The sequence below is a fragment of the Artibeus jamaicensis genome, unplaced genomic scaffold (genome assembly GCF_021234435.1).
Source record: "Artibeus jamaicensis isolate MK-2021 breed Jamaican fruit bat unplaced genomic scaffold, CSHL_Jam_final contig_718, whole genome shotgun sequence".
In the NCBI taxonomy this organism is placed as follows: domain Eukaryota; kingdom Metazoa; phylum Chordata; class Mammalia; order Chiroptera; family Phyllostomidae; genus Artibeus; species Artibeus jamaicensis.
In genome coordinates this window covers 1527487-1547090 of record NW_026521936.1, presented here as the reverse complement: position 1 = coordinate 1547090, position 19604 = coordinate 1527487, and the positions used below count along the sequence as shown (strand labels likewise).

At 42.9% G+C, this 19604-nt stretch overlaps 1 protein-coding gene and 1 pseudogene across 1 annotated transcript in view; one reads left to right on the top strand and one right to left on the bottom strand.

Moving 5' to 3' along the window:
* The window catches only part of CNTNAP2 (contactin associated protein 2), a 1645556-nt gene that overhangs the window by 578174 nt on the left and 1047778 nt on the right, over positions 1–19604 (bottom strand). The gene's annotated exons all lie outside the window — the stretch shown is intronic.
* LOC128628381 (peptidyl-prolyl cis-trans isomerase FKBP3-like) lies at positions 6785–7467 on the top strand (annotated as a pseudogene).

Below are 19604 nucleotides of genomic sequence, written 5' to 3'. Positions count from 1 at the left end.
GCACAGTGCCGGCTAACGATCACTACCAGTCCAACTGGAGCCAGTCCGACTGTGACTGTGACTAGAACTACTGACCCATTCAGTTCTGCCTCATCTACCTGGTGTCACTCGGGGCATGTGGTTTTAAAAAATACTAGTGGAAACTTATTCCTTTAAGCACGAAGCTTATAAATGGTACATCCTTTTTTGTTATCTCCTTTTGGACTCGTTAGCGGACTTGAAAAGACTGAATTCAGTTTTACAAACATTATACGTTTATCTCCTTTCTGCACCAGTAAAAATGTGTACAGTAAGCCTTTGCTCCTTCAGCTCATCCCTCTTCCTCATTTTCACTGAGTTTATAGAAGTCAGTTCTGGGAAGAATTTGCTCCGAAGGCTTCAGCTCTTCCCTTAAACCCTTAGAGAGGATGGCACTGCCCTGGCTGGTGTGGCTCAGTGGACTGAGTGCTGGCCTGCAAACCTAAGGGTCGCTAGTTCGATTCTCAGTCAGGGCACATGCCTGGGCTGTGGACCAGGTCCCCAGTAGGGGGCGTGTGAGAGGCAACCACACATTGATGTTTCCCTATCTTTCTGTTTCCTTTCCCCTCTGTCTAAAAGTAAATAAATAAAATCTCAAAAAGAGAGAAAAAGGAGTCCTCTGTCTAAAAGTAAAAAAATAAAATCTTTAAAAAAAGGAGTGCACTATTTATCACCCCCTTTCCCTCTGGTCATCACCACACTGTTGTCTCTGTCTATGAGGTTTTTTTTCTCTGCTTAATCCTCTCACCTTTTTCACCTATATAATTTTATTAACCAATCTCACCCCCAATAAATCCAATAAAATTTTTTTTAAAAAGAAAGGAGGGCGCTGATGTAAAAATAATCAGGTCATGAATTTTTTTCACAGCTTTTGGTGACATTTCGGAATTTTAAGCACAGAGATGACACAGCATGATTATCTGGAACTTACGACGGGAATGAAAATCTCTATGGTGACTTTTCATTCATTTTTTTTAAAGATAAGAATAAGCCAAAGCCCTAAACAAACTGGACTCTAGCTGTGGCCTTGTCCTGGTTGCCTACGTGGAGATGGACACACCTCGTAACCTCTGTTGTCCAAAGTGTCCTCATCAGTAAGATAAGAGCGATGGCTTTTTGTCTCCCGGAGTTCTTAGGAGGAGCAAATGAGGTAGTTTGTGAGAAGTGGCTTTAGGAATTCGGGTGCTCACTGCCAAAGCGACATTCTACTGTTGTCACTCCCAGCATCCTCATTACCAGGAGGGATACACTGGCTGTTCTGGACACCACTGTGGACCCGGCTTGGGTAAGTGGGTTAACGATGATTGGAGGGGAGACAGCTAAACTCTCACCCAACAGGGACCTCGGCACCACCGCGTGAGGCCTACAACTTCCTAGCCAATGAAACAACTTTTCTGTGTTCAGCAACATAATGGAGCATTATAGAAATAGTCAGGAAAAAAAAAAAAGAAACTTTTTATCCAGTGCACACCATTTCATGCTCTGTAAAAAGCAGCTAAAATCGTGTCCTCCTTGCAATCGGTAATAATAAAATTGCCTAGGCATCAGGTTTTTATTTTACAGAAACTTGCAGCCCTGACACATGAAAACTATACAAATGATACTTTGCTTCTGTTCTTATTAAGCCTTGACTCCCTGGCCTTTGTTTTGGAAGAAGCTGGTAACATCACTGGAGCAGCTGGACTTCGTAAACAGTCTTACTGGGCTCAGGGGCTAGAACTGGTTTTCTGAAAAGGCCACAATGTTATGTTGTAGCCTCGTGATCCTATCCTAAAAGGAAGAGACCTTGTGTCTGCTGTCAACTGTTGACTCAGCGTGTGTGGTGTGGCGCCTGGAATATGGTAATGTGGATGCATAAATGAAGGAACAATGAGAGGAAGGGAGGCGGGGTGGGGGGACCCCGTGTTAAGATGCTGGGTTCACTTTGCAAAGCCAAAATGGATCACCAGAACCTAGGGAAACATTAGTCAAAGAGATTCGCTCACTTTTACTTGCACTGGGAGAGGAAAAGCTCACCTTGTCGCTGAGAACCACGTGGATAAAAACAATCCAGGTTCTCCAGGGCCACGTTTCATAACACGATGCCATTAACCGCAGAGACCATCAAATCTCAACAGCATAATGCGGGAGGGGCTGCTCTACCCACACTTTCCTGCACCGTTTGACTCTGAAGCAGACACGGTTCTTTTCCATGTTAAGATCAGCATGACGTTCTGACACGGTGCTTCGCTTCCTGTCCTGCAAAGCAGCTTCGGAGCTGGGACCCGGCTCTGCCCTCTTGTCTACCTACCTAGCAGCTCCCAGATGGCAACTGTGTTACACGGGCTGTTTGGGGGCTCGTCCAGTGAGTGTTATTTGAAAAGCACAGGAGATAACCCTGCCCGCCCCCTACGTGGTTGTTTGGTGGGCTATTGGTCTGCTCTGGTTGGTATTGTAGGGATTTGCGCAGAAGTTAATTCTCCAGCTCTCCCCGGCCATTCCTGCGGGGTTTGTATAATCTGGCTACTCCTGTTCACACGGGTCCTTTGGGTCCCTGCACTGGGAATACAGAATTGTTAGTAAAAGACACAAGTCGGTCTTCCTTGATTGGACCAGTAATATGATAGAGGGGCAAGAAATAGAAAAGGCTGGTCTATCTGTGAGCGGGTGTGAGAGAATAGCTATGTGTGAGTGAACATGTGTGAGTGTGTGTGACACTGAATATGCATGTATGAGTGAATGTGTCTGAACATGTGAGTGAATCTGTGTGTGTGTGAATGTGAGTATGAGAGTAAATACATGAGTGTGAAGGAGAGCGAAGGCACTCGAGGACAGCAGGATGACAGACGGAACGAGAGCCTCCGGTGCCCCAGACTCTCCCCAGCCCCTGTCCACTCTGCTGTGCCAGGATGCACACCTGCCCCTCACACAGCCGAAGTGGCCTTTGCAAAGGTCGGGTCACTGCAACCCAGCCCGTCCTGACGAACCGTCTGCCTTATGTCTGCGAGGCCTGTAAACAGGGAAACTAGCTCTTTTGCTCCTTATCCTTTCTACATACCTCTGAGTTCAGCTGCTCGTGAGGCTACTTCAAGTCCAAGCCAGCTTCCTACCTCAAGCACCCGCCTGTCTCCAAAGACCTTTTGGGCTCAAAGCGCCCCTGCTCAGGCAGAAAGTGCAACAAGGGAGTGTGCAAGAGCGAATATTCTCACAGCCCAGCCTGAGCTAGTGGGGGGCAGAGTCAGTGAGCAGACGCCCCAGCACCCCCAGGGACCAAAAGGTTTCTCAAAGGCTCTCCAGGGGGACCGAGCTCCGGCCAAACAAGGCAGTCGCTTGTCACTCACGTATCGACATGCCTTTCCTGACTTTCTCCCAACCTTGTCTCATGCCCTCTGCTCCCCCACTGGAGCCTCCCTGGGTAGCCAGCCTCCCGTGTGAGCTGCTTCCAGCCCAGTTTCAGTTTCGGAACCTGCTTTTGGGAGAACCCAAACCGTAACAAAAGGCGTTTCCCGTCAGGAAAAGGGCTTCATGGGGGTGGGGGGCTAGCTAGTTAGTGAGGAACACCTGGCCCTCGGTCACGTGTGAACCTGGTCTCTCCCGACACCAAAGAGTAAGAAAACTCGGGCTGTCACACCGACTCCTGCTGTGCGACGTGGCCCCCAAGGCTGTCTGTGCACTGACTATGGTCTTCGACAAGATGTGTAGGATGCATTTTAGACTCGCTGAGAGCTTGCATCCTTCGGGGGACCTGTATACGTTTCTTTGCGAGAAATGCGACTGTACGTGCTTCTGTTTAGAGAATGGGTACTCTCTACCAACGGATACTAGACCAAGGAGACTTCAACGGCGTTTCTTTGGACTTTTTAGAACCTGTGGTATAATGTCTAAAACGTCTGAACCTTGGCTTCCCCAGCTACAAAAAGTGAAAACGAAGACCTATCCTGAGTAATTCATGGAACTCAGAAGGGTAGAGTGTTCTACTGGGTCAAGAGCTGATGGAGTCCCAACGACAGGAAAAACTTAAAGTATGATCTACATTTTAAGGGAATAGATACAAGTACATGTGAAGCAGAAGTTTAAAAAAAAACCCATTAATATAAGCATATGATTCTCCCCTCTTCACCAGTTACGCTAGTTTTATCTACTCTGCCTGAACTCAAAGAGGTTTTTCACTTTCATTTAAAAGTCTAATTGATTTGGTGAGCACATCCTAAAATACAACTTACAATGTACTGGCCTATATACGCCACATTCTAGTTCTTCCTTACGGCTGAGGCAGAAATGAACATTGGCCGTTAAAATCATGACCTTGTTAAAAATCATTCCTTCAAGCAATGTGCGCTAAGCCATTATGAGAGTATTCAAGTTGATTATACATTTTTTCTTAAATATGCCACTTGTTACCGACTGAATTCTCATGAGTGAAATGTTACCCCAAGCTTGATATCTGTATCCCAGACAGGCTGATTATAGGACATTTTGCACAGATGACTAGAACACTGGGGCTAGAAGGGATCACAGAGACCAATTTTCTCCACCTCCTTAGTTTGCAGGAGAAAAAAGGCAGCCTGAAGAAATGAAATCATTGGCCTAAAGTCACACTGTGAACAGGATGCAAACCACGTCAAGGACCTGGCTCCTCTCAAATGCTTTTCCACCTTTGCCGCAGCATGTCCCTTGAGCCCCCACAATCCCCAGCTCCCCCCAAAACAGGTTTCTGTGGCAAAATTATTTAGGGAAAGGAGGCATGTATTAGACTATTAAAGAGATTGAAATTGACGTCATTTACGATATGTTTAGTGAAGCAACTTGGTCGTTGAGAATCTCCTTTCCCCTCCACCCCATGCAGAATTCACTAACATAATCTCCCCTAGTGTTAAGAAGTGCAGCCCCGTTAGAATAAGGCCTTGTACGATCAAGTTCAAGGACTGAAGTTTAAGATGCCCCAGTCTTTACCACCGGCGTCTGCCCATCCACCACCCGAGTCCCCTGCCAGCCTTGCACGTGCTCTAGACACACCTGACATGTTTCACTTCCGCCAAGATGTCTGGGTACTACTTTTGCATTATCTTCTCCACTTGGAATGCGTTTCACGGGCTTTGAGAGTAGGTTTGTATTTTTTCTCTCTCTCTATACCCGCCTCTATCTGTTTTTGTTTTTCTATCTGCCGAACACATGTGCACACGACGCACCACTTGTCATTTAGAATGCCCTGGTCGGCATGTGTTCTTTGCTCCTTTGACCTAGAAAATACAACCATGTCAAAGCGATGCCCCTGTGGGCCCCACTCAGTCCCCCTCTGCTCTGTCGCAGCCACTCTGATACAGAACTGCCGGGGCCCCGCAGCTCCCCTTGTCCATCCCTTTGACGGCATCTCTGGTGGGCATGGGAGCAACACCAGGGGACAGAATATACCAAGGGAGGGTTTGTCCTTGTGTTTTATTTTCCACAAAGCATATATGTTTTTCCAGGAGTTTACGTAGAGACCCAGGCATGGGAAGGAAACACTGAACATGACAAATGAGTAGGGAAAGAAATGAATAGTTCCAGGAATTAGAATTTTTCAGAGCCCTGGCTATAAGAAGAGGAAGCTATAAGGCCACAGCTTGTTCCTACAGAATGGCCATCACTTCGGAATCCTTGACCTGAAATACCGTGTGGGCTTTATTAACATTCTGAACGCATAGTCCACCTCCTCTGTGACTGCTGAGTGTCTGAGTTCATGAGAAAATGAACTTGAGTTTTCACACTCTGGCTTCCCAATCCCCCCATATCCCAGGATACAGTCACTGGATTCTTGGAAAAGCAAAGAGGGAAGGAATCAAATGCGGAGGAAATTAAGAATAAAAACAAGTGAACGTATGTGAGATTATAGAGAAGACCCCAAGTGCTAACATAGATTTGAGAAGCCTTTCGACATGGAAGAAAGGCCCCCTTCGGTGGGAAAATTAGGCCCTAGGGGGTCCTCCTGAAAGCCTCATGATTCTTGGGTGGGCCGCACTGCCTTCTAAGTTCTGCTTCTGTAACACGGGGAGGGGGATACTTGATTTTATAAGCGTATTCCTCTTTAGAGTAATCACAGAATACCATTTTATGTTTATGGCAGGAATATGTGCCTTACTTGGTGAAAGGGATTTTGCAGCTATGGTTTAATGAAGGATCTTGAGGCGAGAGGTCATTCTGGATTGTTGGGATGGACCCAGTGGGAACACCAGGGTTCTTTTGTTTGTTTTTTTTTTAACATTTTTATTTATTTATTTTTAGAGCGAGGGTAAAGGAGGGAGAAAGAAAGGGAGAGAAACATCAATGTGTGGTTGCCTCTCATGCGCCCCCTACTGGGGACCTGGCCTGCAACCCAGGCATGTGCCCTGACTGGCGATCGAACTGGCGGCCAATTCGTTTGCAGGCTGGCACTCATTCCACTGAGCCCCACCCGCCAGGGCAACACAGGGGTCCTTATAAATGAAGGGGGGAGGTGGGGCAGTCGGTGTCAGAGTGACGGGTTGTGTGAAAACCCGGTGCTGGCTTTGCCAATGGAGGCAGGGGCCACCAGCCAGAGGGAGACAGGATCCTGCAGTGGACAGGGGGAAGGGCGCCCCCTAGAGGCTCCAGTCGGGAGCAGGCCTGCTGACCCCTTGATCGGAACTCAGTGAGACCCGTTTCAGACTTCTAACCCCCAGACTGTAAAATAACAATTGTGTGCTGTTTTGAGTCACTAAGCTCATGGCAATGCGCCAGCTGCACCAGCAATAGAAAACAAAGTGGAGCAGGGCAGAGGCAGCGGGGGAAGATGGTGGCAGTCCTCCCACAGGGGGCCTGGACTGGGGGAGGGGTGGGGGGGGTGGGCAGGTGCTCCCTGTGCAGTGAGCAGCTCCCCAAGAAGGACGAGGTCAGGTTTCTACAGGACCACGGTTCACATTCATTTCTCACAGAACGTAAGTCATGAGGAAACATGGAAAATGTGGCCAAGACAGCCAACGAGGGCCATCTGGTAACAGTCTATCACCACCTTTTTGAAAGTATCAGTGTCTGAGCGGGTGAAAATGTGAAGCTTAATGAAGATAAGCCCAGAGAAACCGAGTTTCAAGAGACTCTGAATGAGGGGCCACCAAAATCTGTTCTTAAAAGGGCGGGGGGGGGGGGTGGAGGATACAAACTAACTTCCCCGCAAAGGGGGGTGCTGCCCCCTGCTGGCACACAGGAGCACTACAGGACGGGACGTTTTTTGATACCTGTATTCATTCAAACGAGTTCGAAGAAGAAGAAGAAAAGTGCCAAGCCTTTATGCCTGGAGGTTGGAAGAGGCAGAATTGTCAGAGGATGGGATGCAGCACTCCTGACCATAAGTACAGGAGAAAAGGTGCGACGGGAGATGGAACCAGAGTGGGCTTATGGGTGGAAAGGATGCCCTGAGCCCAAATTCCACCAAATGCAAATCTCATTTTGGAAGTGGAATTAGTGGCTATTGATTGAAATGGTAATGCTTCCGATGTAAAGCAATGGCCTTGAAGAGACTAATGTAACTAATCGTGGCCATTTACTATTGTAAGGGACGTGTCGACTGGAAAATTCAAGGAGTTACGTTGGAACTTGTTTACTTTCCCCCCAAACTTTTAAGAAATGTAACCCATTATCAATCCCTGAAGTTTAAACTGTTTCGACACAGCTTGTGTAAAACACTGGTTTGGGAGACTCGTTTTCCCTTCACCTCCTCTTGTAAAGTAAAAGGCTCCATAAAAATTTACCCATAGAAAAAAGGATACTAACTCTTGTTTTATGTGTTTGTTTATAGGGAGGATGACAGTGAAGGGTCTCATCATTTGAAAACAGGCTTGGCCTCCATTTTCATCGTTGACGAAATTTCTAAAAGTCCTTGAGATCATGTATCACACCACTCTGTCCACATGAAGAACTGAGGGAAGGTCGAGAAGAGCCCTGGCCTCTTCACAGGGGTGTTCTTGCTATACTTGTGTGTGTGTGTGCGTGTGTGCACTGAACCACAGAAGCCAAAGGTGGCATTTGAGGGGTGCCAGGCAGGGCCACTGAAGCCTGGACACGACGGCCCACACACTTCATTCTGTCCTTGGCCTCTGCTCAGTTTCTGCCTCCTATCTTCTCTCACTTATCTTTTCTCTCTCAACTCTCTCACATTTCTTTCTTCCTTTTCCTTCCTTCCTTTCTCTTTCTTTTCTTTCTTTCTTTCTTTCTTTCTTTCTTTCTTTCTTTCTTTCTTTCTTTCTTTCTTTCTTTCTCTTTCTTTTCTTTGTCTCTGATATTCTTTCTTTGCTTCACTTGGCCATCATGTGGAACTCCAGTTAATTTGATTGATTCTATCTATTTAATAAATTCCATTTGATTCACCTTCAACATATTTTCATTTCTTCTGCAGTTATGAAAAATTACAGTCACAGAACAGAGATTTTAAAATCTCTTTCCATTTTGTGTGCTTCATTTAAATAGGAGCTACCCAAAGTGAAATTTGCTTTTAACAAATTCTCACACACACACACACACACACACACACACACACGGGGAAAAAAGACGTGTCAAAACAAATTAACAGTGGTTATTTTTGGAGAGCGATGCAATGGATGAATCTCTTCACTTTTTATTCTTTCCAACTGTCTCCCGTTACATAGCTCGTCGTGAAAGAAATGTTTTTCTAAAGAGGCAATATATTTGTTTAGACATTAAGATGACTTTGGGGGGAGAAGTGCTAATTGCATTTATTCTTACTGCTAAATCCTCTTAAGGACTCAAAACCTAACTTTCTGGGACATGAATCAAACATTTTAACAAAGAAACAGCCAACGTCAAACATGCTCAGAGAACAGCCCTTCCTCCACCCACGCTGCCTTCCTACTCACGTGTGTGCAAAGGAAACGCAGTTTATCAGTTTCCCCCACAGAACAGCTTTCTCTAGTGGAGGGACAGTTGCTTTCTACACTGTTTTGTCAGGTTAGTGCTACAGACTTACTATGTATTTTTAGAAATAATTTCCTTGACATCAGCTAACTGACCTGTTATGCCCTGTCTGAACTTCATCTCTCACGTCTGTTACTTGTCCTAACACTGGTGTGTGAAGTCTGTTCCCCCTCCTCACTGCCCAATGAGAACACAGAAGCCCCTGCGGCACCCTCCCACCCGCCGTGGCGAGGATTTAAGAGGTGGAGGGTTGTTCCTCCCCTCAGGGGGCCCCACTCCCTACAGTCAGGGCTGCCCCTGACTCAGAACAGCCCTGTGAATGCCTCCCAATTGTACGTCACAGCTTTCTTCTTGAAAATCTCAGCAGGATGGACTCCAAATCTTAACCAAATTCCCTGCATCTCGACCTCATCTGAATAATAGATGTCTGTGATCTGACTCCAGCTCTCTGATCGATAAAGAACTGGAAAGAAGAAAACCCTTGGATCTAAAGACTTTGAGCCTGCAAATCAGTCATAAATTTCCATGCATTGCTCTTCACTGTTTTATGATTTTATGGCTGCAGCTAATGCTATTAAAATATGTACACAGACCTGTGTGCATGTGTATTTGTACGTGCCTCCGTATGTAAATCCACGTGGAGAATCTTCTGCATACACATCGTGTGCACACTCATCAGAGAGGGCCTGTGTACCTCAGCAGTATAGCTCCAGCCCAAGCAGACTCAGGAAAGCCTGGTTTGCAAATCAAATGTGAACGTTCTGTTTCCCTGACTGCTGTATGTAGAATGCTGGGAAGATGGCGACGGAGTAGGACGGAGTGGATTCTAGCTCCTGTACTTGTGGGTGAAAATCCTGGCAGATCTATAGAGAAACAGCACAATAAACCATCGGTTACCCAGCATTTATGAAATTAAAAGACCAGAGATTGTGACCGACACTGAAACACCAGACAGCGGCAGAGACAGTTATGGGAGCTGGGACACATGCGGCCCCTGTGCTGCCACCAGAGCAACGGGACTGGGAGCCGGGGAGTCAGGTACGGGAGCCGGACACTCCAAGCCCCTGTGACAGTCCTGGGTGCCAGAGGAGTCAGCTACGGGAGCTGGGACATTCTTGGCCCCTGTGCCGCTGCCATAGCTACGGGCCTGGGCACCAGAGGAGTCAGCTACAGGAGCTGGAATACTGGAGGCCCCTGTGCCACCGCCATAGAGACGGGCCTGGCCACTGGGGAGTCAGCCATGGGAGCTGGACACTCCAAGCCCCTGTGACAGACCTGGGCACCAGAGGAGTCAGCTACGGGATCTGGGACACTCTTGGCCCCTGTGCCGCTGCTGTAGCATCGGGTCTGGGTGCTGGAGGAGTCGGCTACAGGAGCTGGGACACTCAGCATTGGAACTCAACCAGCGTGAGACTAGGTTGGAGATGGAGAACATCAAGATACCTGAAGGAGTCTGCACCACTGAACTTCACAGGTATTATACCACAGAAGTTCACACCATAAACCCAGGGAGTCAGAACAGACCAATTTTAGCAGCTGAGACTAACAAGAAGAGTCTCACAAACAATGGGAAGACAAAGAAACAATACCCAAATGAAAGAAAAAGCAGAAACTTCTGAAAGAATGTTAGATGAAATAGAGGCTAATCAACGAACAGATAGTGAATTCAAAGCACTGGTTATTACAAAGTTCAAAGAGTTCACAATGAGCTATCAGAAACTACGGGGAACTACAATGATCTCTCTGCAAACTACATCAACATGAAAAAAGAAATAGAAAATATCAGCAAGGGACAAGAGGAAATGAAGAATACAATTTCCGAATTGAAGAACACAGTAGAAAGTTTCAAAAGTAGGATAGATGAGGCAGAGGATCGGATTAGCGAATTGGAGGACAAAGTAGAAAGCATCTCACAGAAAGAGCAAGAAAATGAAAAGAAACTTAGAAAGAATGAAGAGAGATTACGAGAAATGCAAGACAATATGAAATGTAATAATATCCGAATAATAGGAATACCAGAAGGAGAAGAAGAAGAACAAGGGATAGAAAATGTATTTGAAAGAGTAATGAGAGAAAATTTCCCTAATTTGATGAGAGAAAAAGGCACACAAATCCAGGAATCACAGAGTCCCAATCAAGACGAACCCAAGGAGGCCCACTTCAAGACACATCATCATCAAAATGGCAAAATTCCAAGACAAAGAGAGAATCTTAAAGGCAGCAAGGGAGAAAAAAGAAGTAACATACAAGGGAGCCCCAATAAGGTTAGCTACTGACTTCTCAATGGAAACACTCCAAGCAAGAAGAGAATGGCAAGAAATATTCCAAGTAATGAGAACCAGAGGCCTACAACCAAGGCTACTTTACCCAGCAAGGCTCTCAATCAAGATAGATGGCCAAATAAAGAGCTTCCAAGACAAAAGAAGTCTAAAAGAATACGCCTCCACCAAACCAGCTCTACAAGAAATACTAAAAGGACTGCTGTAAGGGAAGGAAGGATAAGAGGGAGACAGAGAGGAACACAGGTACAAAAATGGCAATGAATAAGTACCTATCAATAATAACATTAAATGTAAATGGATTAAATGCTCCAATCAAAAGACACAGAATAGCTCAATGGATAAGAAAGTATGACCCACACATATGCTGCCTACAAGAGACCCACCTCAGAAAAGAGACAATTACAGACTAAAAGTGAAAGGCTGGAAACAAACTTTCCAAGCAAATGGACAAGAAAAAAAAGCTGGGGTAGCAATTCTCATATAGGACAAAATAGACTTCAAAAAAAGGGCCATAAAGAGAGACCCAGAAGGTCACTTCATTATACTCAAGGGAAGAATCCACCAAGAAGACATTAACAGCATAAACATATATGCACCAAACATAGGGGCACCCAAATATATCAAGAAAACCTTAGAGGACTTCAAGAAAGATATTGACAGCAACACAATTATAGTAGGGGATTTTAACACCCCGCTGTCAAAAATGGACAGATCTTCCAAACAAAATATCAACAAAGATATTGCGGCATTAAACAACACCCTAGATGAAATGGACTTAACTGATATATATATAGAGAGAGAGCCCTCCATCCCAAAGAAGCTAAATGCACATTCTTTTCAAAAGCACATGGAATATTTTCAAAGATAGACCACATGATAGGACACAAAATGAGCCTCAAAAAATTCAAGAAAATTGATATCATACCAAGCATATTCTCTGACCACAAAGGACTGAAATTGGAAACCAACCCCAAAGAAAAAAACCCAAAGCACCTAAAATCATGGAGACTGAATGGTATGCTATTAAACAAGGAATGGGTCAAGAATGAAATTAGGGAAGAAATCAAAACGTTTCTGGAAACAAATGAAAATGAACTCACAACAACCCAAAACTTATGGGACACAGTGAAGGCAGTCCTGAGAGGGAAGTTTATAGCAATACAGGCCTACCTAAAGAAGATAGAAACATTTCAAACAAACAACCTAACCCTATGCCTGCAATAACTCAAGGAACAACAACAAAGACAGCCCAGAGCAAGCAGAAGGAAGGAAATAACCAAGATTAGAGCAGAATTAAATGACATAGGAACTAAAAGCACAATTCTAAGGATCAAAGAATCCAGGAGTTGGTTCTTTGAGAAGATAAACAAAATAGACAAGCCTTTAAGTAGGCTCATCAAGAAAAGAAGAGAGAGGACACAAATAAACACAATCAGAAATGAAACAAGAGAGATTACAACTGATACCACAGAAATAGAAGGGATTGTAAGAAATTACTATGAAGAACTGTATGCCAAGAAATTTGAAAACCTAGGGGAAATGGACACATTTCTAGAAAAATACAATCTTCCAAAACTCAGTGAAAAAGAAGCAGAAAATCTGAACACACCAATAACAGCAAAAGAAATTGAAGCAGTAATCAAAAAACTCCCATCACACAAAAGCCCTGGACCAGATGGTTCCACAGGAGAATTCTACAAAGCATTTAAGGAAGAGCTAACCCCTATTCTCCACAGCCTATTCCAAAAAATCCAGAAGGATGGAAAACTCCCAAATTCTTTTTATGAAGCCAGAATCATCCTAATTCCAAAACCAGATAGAGATACAACAAAGAAAGAAAACTTCAGGCCAATATCGCTGATGAACATAGATGCTAAAATCCTCAACAAAATATTGGCAAATCGCATCCAACAATATATCAAAAAGATCATACACCATGACCAAGTGGGATTCATCCCAGGGATGCAAGGATGGTTCAATATTCACAAATCAGTAAATGTAATTACATCACATAAACAAAAGCAAAGACAAAAACCACATGATCATACCAATAGACGCAGAAAAAGCTTTTGATAAGGTACAACACCCATTTATGATAAAAACACTCAGCAAAGTGGGAATAGAAGGAGCATTCCTCAATATAATAAAGGCCATATATGAGAGACCTACAGCCAACATCATACTCAATGGGCAAAAACTAAAAGCTTTTCCACTAAGATCAGGAATAAGACAAGGGTGTCCACTTTCACCACTTCTATTCAATATAGTATTGGAAGTTTTAGCCACAGCGATCAGGCAAGAAAAGGAAATAAGAGGCATCCAAATAGGAAAGGAGGAAGCAAAACTGTCACTGTTTGCAGATGATATGATAGTGTACATGGAAAATCCTATAGACTCTACCAAAAAACTGCTCAAACTAATTAATGAATTTGGCAAAACAGCCGGTTACAAAGTCAATATCCGGAAATCAAAGGCATTTTTGTATACTAACAATGAATCAGCAGAAGCAGAAATCAAGGAAAAAATTCCATTCAATATAGCAAAAAGAAAAACAAACTATCTGGGAATAAACCTAACCAAGGAGGTAAAAAAATCTATATGCAGAAAACTACACATCCCTGAAGAAAGAAATCAAGGAAGACACAAACAAATGGAAACATATACCGTGTTCATGGATTGGAAGAATTAACATCATCAAAATGTCCATACTATCCAAAGCAATATACAGATTCAATGCACTACCTATTAAAGTACCAATGGCATATTTCACAGACATAGAACAAACACTTCCAAAATTTATATGGAACCATAAATGACCTCCAAATAGCAGCTGCACTTTTGATAAAGAAGAGCAAAGTAGGAGGAATCACAATACCTGATATCAAATTGTATTACAAGGCCACTGTAATCAAAACAGCCTGGTACTGGCATAAAAACAGGCACATAGACCAATGGATCAGAACAGAGAGCCCAGAAATCAACCCAACTCTCTACAGTCAATTAATATTCGACAAAGGAGGCAGTAACATAAAATGGAGTAAAGATAGCCTCTTCAACAAATGGTGTTGGGAGAACTGGACAGCTACGTGCAAAAAAATGAAACTTGAGTACCAACTTACACCATATACCAAAATAAATTCAAGGTGGATAAAAGACTTAAATATAAGCCGTGACACCATTAAAGTCCTAGAGGAGAACATCAGCAAGAAAATCTCAGATATTCCATGCAGCAACATTTTTACTGATATGTCCCCTAGAGCAAGGAATATAAAGGAAAGAATAAACAAATGGGATCTCATCAAAATAAAAAGCTTCTGCATGGCTAAAGAAAACAGTATTAAATTTAAAAGAGAACCAACTGTATGGGAAAACATATTTGCCAATGATACCTCAGACAAAGGTTTAATCTCCAAAATATACAAAGAACTTACACGACTCTACTCTAAGAAGACACCCAACCCAATTAAAAAATGGGAAAAGGACTTGAACAGACACTTCTCCGAGGAGGACATACAGAATGTCCAGAGACACATGAAGAGATGCTCAATATCATTAGCTATCAGAGAGATGCAAATTAAAACCACAATGAGATACCACTTTACACCGGTCAGGATGGCTATCATAAACAAAGCAACAAACAACAAATGTTGGAGAGGTTGTGGGGAAAAGGGGTCCTTAGTTCACTGTTGGTGGGATTGCAGACTGGTACAACCATTATGGAAAACAGTATGGAATTTTCTCAGGAAAATAAAAATCGACCTGCCTTTTGACCCAGCAATCCCACTGCTAGGATTATATCCTAAGAATCCTAAAACATCAATATCAAAGAACCTAGGCACCACAATGTTCATAACAGCACAATTTACAATAGCCAAGAGTTGGAATCAACCTAGGTGCCCATCAGTAAATGAATGGATCCAAAAATTGTGGTACATATACACAATGGAAATCTATGCAGCAGAGAGAAAGAAGGAGCTCCTACCCTTTGCAACATGGATGGAACTGGAAAGCATTATGCTGAGTGAAATAGGCCAGGTGCTGAAAGACAAATACCATATGATCTCACCTTTAACAGGAAGCTAAACAACAAAACAGATAAGCAAGCAGAAAAAAAACAAAGACACTGAAATAGAGAACAAGGGGACAGTGACCAGAGGGGAGAGGGAAGGGAATTTAAGGGGAAAAAGGGGGAGGGATTTGGAGGAACAAATAGGAAGGACACAGGGATGCGGACTAAGGGGGGTGGAAATGGGAGGGAGGTGGGGAGCATGGGGTGGGGTGGGCTGGGCTGGGAGAAATAGACAAAAAACTGTACTTGAAAAATAACTAGATAAAATTTTTTAAAAAATTTGAAAATGTAGTTCTAAAAGAAGTTTTGACAACCCAAGATTAACATATCAATTGTAACAGCAAATGAAAACATTAAATTACCTTTGGGAAAAAATAAATGAAAAAGTAACTTGAAAAAAGGGGAAAAATAAATGATAAGTAAAGCCAAAAAAAAAACCCCCCCACACTTTAGCCCCTCATAATGTTTCCCAATGAACCAGTATTTTAACACTGAAGGTAGCAATAAACCAATGTTTTAACACTTGTTGGTAAGATTAAGAGAAATTGATAAGATTAAGAGAAAGCTAATTAATTGGTAAACTGTACACAGTGAATCAGCCTGAGTCTATGATTGGTTTGGCCTATTTTTCTCCTTCCCATGAGCAGGGTTTTGTTTTTTTTTTTAAGTACAAAGTGTGTAATTAGCAGTAGATAATGTTTATCAACCCCTGGAAATACTTGTGCTTTTTCACAATTACGTCATAAGGGTCTTGATAAGTTTTCTCACAACATCTCCAAAAGTTCTGATCTTTCATGAATTCATCTAGGTTTTGTAAGGCCTCTGTCTCAACTGTAATAGCTGAAATAACATCACACTTAATTTTCCAAGAAGAAATAGCATGTGGCTGCTTATTTTAGGATCTAGACTTAAATATTACTTTGGGTTCCACTCATCTAATTATCAGTATACCATCCTGTGAAGTACAATCTTAATAGAGACCCTCCACACATTTCAATTGGAAATCTATTGAATTCAACTCCGGTAGGTCGAATTTCATCCGCTTCCCTTCAAACTAGCTTCCTTGTGGGTACCCAACACAAATAAATATGTTTCTCTAATCCAACAAATACTGACTGGGGACCTACTACCGTGTCCGGCACTGTTTGAAATGCTGGGGATAGAATGATGAACCAAAGGGGTCAACATCCCTGAGCTGATGTAACTTACGCTGCAGATGTAGGAGGCAAGTGAATGGCACAGCATGTGGAACAGGGGTTGGTCCCAGAGCGCCCATGATGGAGGCTGTGAGAGCAGAATCAGCTGGGGGTTTGGGCGTGGGGTGTGAGCAGGCACGGGCATCGAAGGTGGCTTTCACCTCGGCAACCGAAAGGGTGTGTCCCTTCTCTTCTCTGTGCTTCCTGGGATCTTACCCTAATACAGGGTCCTCTTCTTTCTATCAATATCATGCACTAGTGCTTTTTGGTGTAATTTCTGCTTTTCTGAGAATCCTTACCTAATTAACCTCATGCTATTCTAAATGCTCCCTTAAACTGCATTCTCTGTGGCATGTGACTAGATTTATTTTGTGACTTCGTCCTGATTGAAACAATTTTCCAGCTTCACATCATTATACATATGTTATATGTGTGTATAAAGTATTAGAAGGCTGGAAATCATATACATATGGTAGATATACATAGGGGAATTCAGGGTGGGGCAAAAGTAGGTTTACAGTTGTTTGTATGGGAAATAACACAATAATTAATAAATAATAATGCAAGGATAAACTGTTTCATGTACTCACAACTGTAAATCTACTTTTATCCCACCCTGTAAATATGGTAGGTTGCTTTAAAACAGATTTCAGCTTTGTAGATTTGTTAAGATATAATTAATTACAATCTACTTTAAAAATCCATGTATATAGAAAATATATGAACATATGTTCTATGCAAATACAAAATTCAAAATAAAGTCTATGTAAAAATCCACACATTTGTATCTAGCTATGTACATCATACTGTACCTTCGATTACCTAAAAAATGTAATCTATTTGCCTTGTATTGTTCTTAGTGCCTACTAAAGAATTCTTCATTTAAAATATGTTTTATTGATTATGCTATTACAGTTGTTCCATTTTTCTCTCCCCTTTACTCCCCTACGACCTACAACCTACCAGCATTCCCCTCCTCAGTTCATGTCCATGTTCATATATATAAGCTCTTTGGCTTCTCCATAGAACTTCCTGTACTATTCTTAACCTAACCCTGTCTATTCTGTACCTACCATTTATGCCTCTTATTCCCTGTACCTTTCCTTCATTATTCCCCTGGCCCCTCCCTGCTACAAACGCTCCATGTGATCTCCATTTCTGTGATTCTGCTCCTGTTCTAGTCATTTGCTTAGGTTTTTTTGTTATTTTTTTATGTTCAGTTGTTGGAAGTTGTGAGTTTATTGTCATTTTACTATTCATATTTTGATCATCTTCTTCTTAGATAAGTCCCTTTACATTTCATATAATAAGGGCTTGGTGATGATGAACTTCTTTAACTTGACTTTATCTGGACAGAACTTTATCTGCCTTTCCATTCTAAATGAAAGCTTTACCGGATAGAGTAATTTTGGATGTAGGTCCTTGCCTTTCATGACTTGGAATACTTCTTTCCAGCCCCTTCTTGCCTGCAAGATTTCTTTTGAGAAATCAGCTGACAGTCTGATGGGAACTCCTTTGTAGGTGACTGTCCCCTTATCTCTTGCTGCTTCTAGGACTCTCTCCTTCATTTTATTCCTGGGTAATGTAATTATGATGTGCCTTGGTGAGTGCTTCCTTGGGTCCAACTTCTTTGGGATTCTCTGAGCTTCCAGGACTTCCTGAAAGTCTATTTCCTTTTTGCCAGATTAGGGGAGTTCTCCTTCACTATAAGTTTTCAATTTCTTGTTTTCCCTCTTCTCCTTCTGGCACCCCTATGATTTGGATGTTGGAAGGTTTAAAGTTGTCCCAGAGAGTCCTAAGCCTCTCCTCATTTTTTTGAATTCTTGTTTCTTTGTTTTGTTCTGGTTGGATGTTTATTTCATCCTTCTGTTCCAAATCATTCATTTGAGTCCCAATTTCCTTCCTTTCACTGTTGGTTCCCTGTATATTTTTCTTTATCTCACTTTGCATAATCTTCAGTTTTTCCTCTATTTTGCAACCATACTCAATCATCTCTGTGAGCATCCTGATTACCAGTGTTTTGAACTGTGCATCTGATAGGCTGGCTATCTCTTTATCACTTAGTTCTATTTTTGGAGCTTTGATCTGTTCTTTCATTGGACCAATTTTTTTTTCTGCATGCTTGTTACGTTGTAAGGTGTAGAGCCTTCGGTGTCCACCAGGGCAGGGCAACCCATGTCACTGCGTTGGGGCGCTGTATGTGGGGGAGGGGTCAGAGAGAGAACAATGCCACTTGCTTGGCTCCCAGGAGGCTTTTCACTCATGTCACTCATGTTATTTCTTCCCTCCCACATTTTCCCACTTTGTAACTTTTTCATCAAGACTCCCCAAGATAGTCAGTCTACTGTGATGTTTGACAAGGTGATGAATTGAATCACGAGGCTCCTGAGTTGTGATGGAAAAAAAACACGCTGTCATTTAGGTTTCCACAGCCACGTGTACCTCCCACTACACAAACCACCAACCTACAGCCATTCTGCTTTGTTCCTGCGTGGCTGAAGGAAATAGGTTGGGTGTTGCTGGACAACCAGCACATTAGGAACATTGGAAAAACAAGGCTTCCTGTGACCCACCAGAGTGATTTGTCTTGGACATTTGCTTATTGTGTGGCAAAGAGCTTTCTGTGTGTGTAGTGACTGCATTCAGGTGCTGTTAAATTCTCTGATTAAACACATTGAGGAGCTATGAGTCTGTTCTTAGCCTCTCTTTCTTGCTGATGAAATTAAAAAAAAAATCAACTGGGCTTAGTTTAGAAACATTATGTACACAAAAACATGCGCTACACAATGCTAGCTCCGGGATGAAACTCATTAACTTACTATTAGAAACTTACTAAATTACCTCCTAGTTTTATTACAAAAAGCAAGAAAAAAATTGTTGCTTTAAAGGATAATTAGCTTTTTCATTACAAAAGAAGCCAGCTTGAGAAACAAAGAACCCCTCTCTTCAAGAAGCCTAGAATTAAACAGTGAAGTCAAGAGTCTGAGTCTGTGGTACTGGCTTCTTCACTTTTCAATGGTGTATGAAGATCAGAACAAAAGGGGGGAGGGCTCGGAAGAGCTCAAAGAAGCACCGGGTTGGAGTTTGTGATGCACCCAACATCCCACCTTCTGTCACCAACATGAAACTGGTACCCAG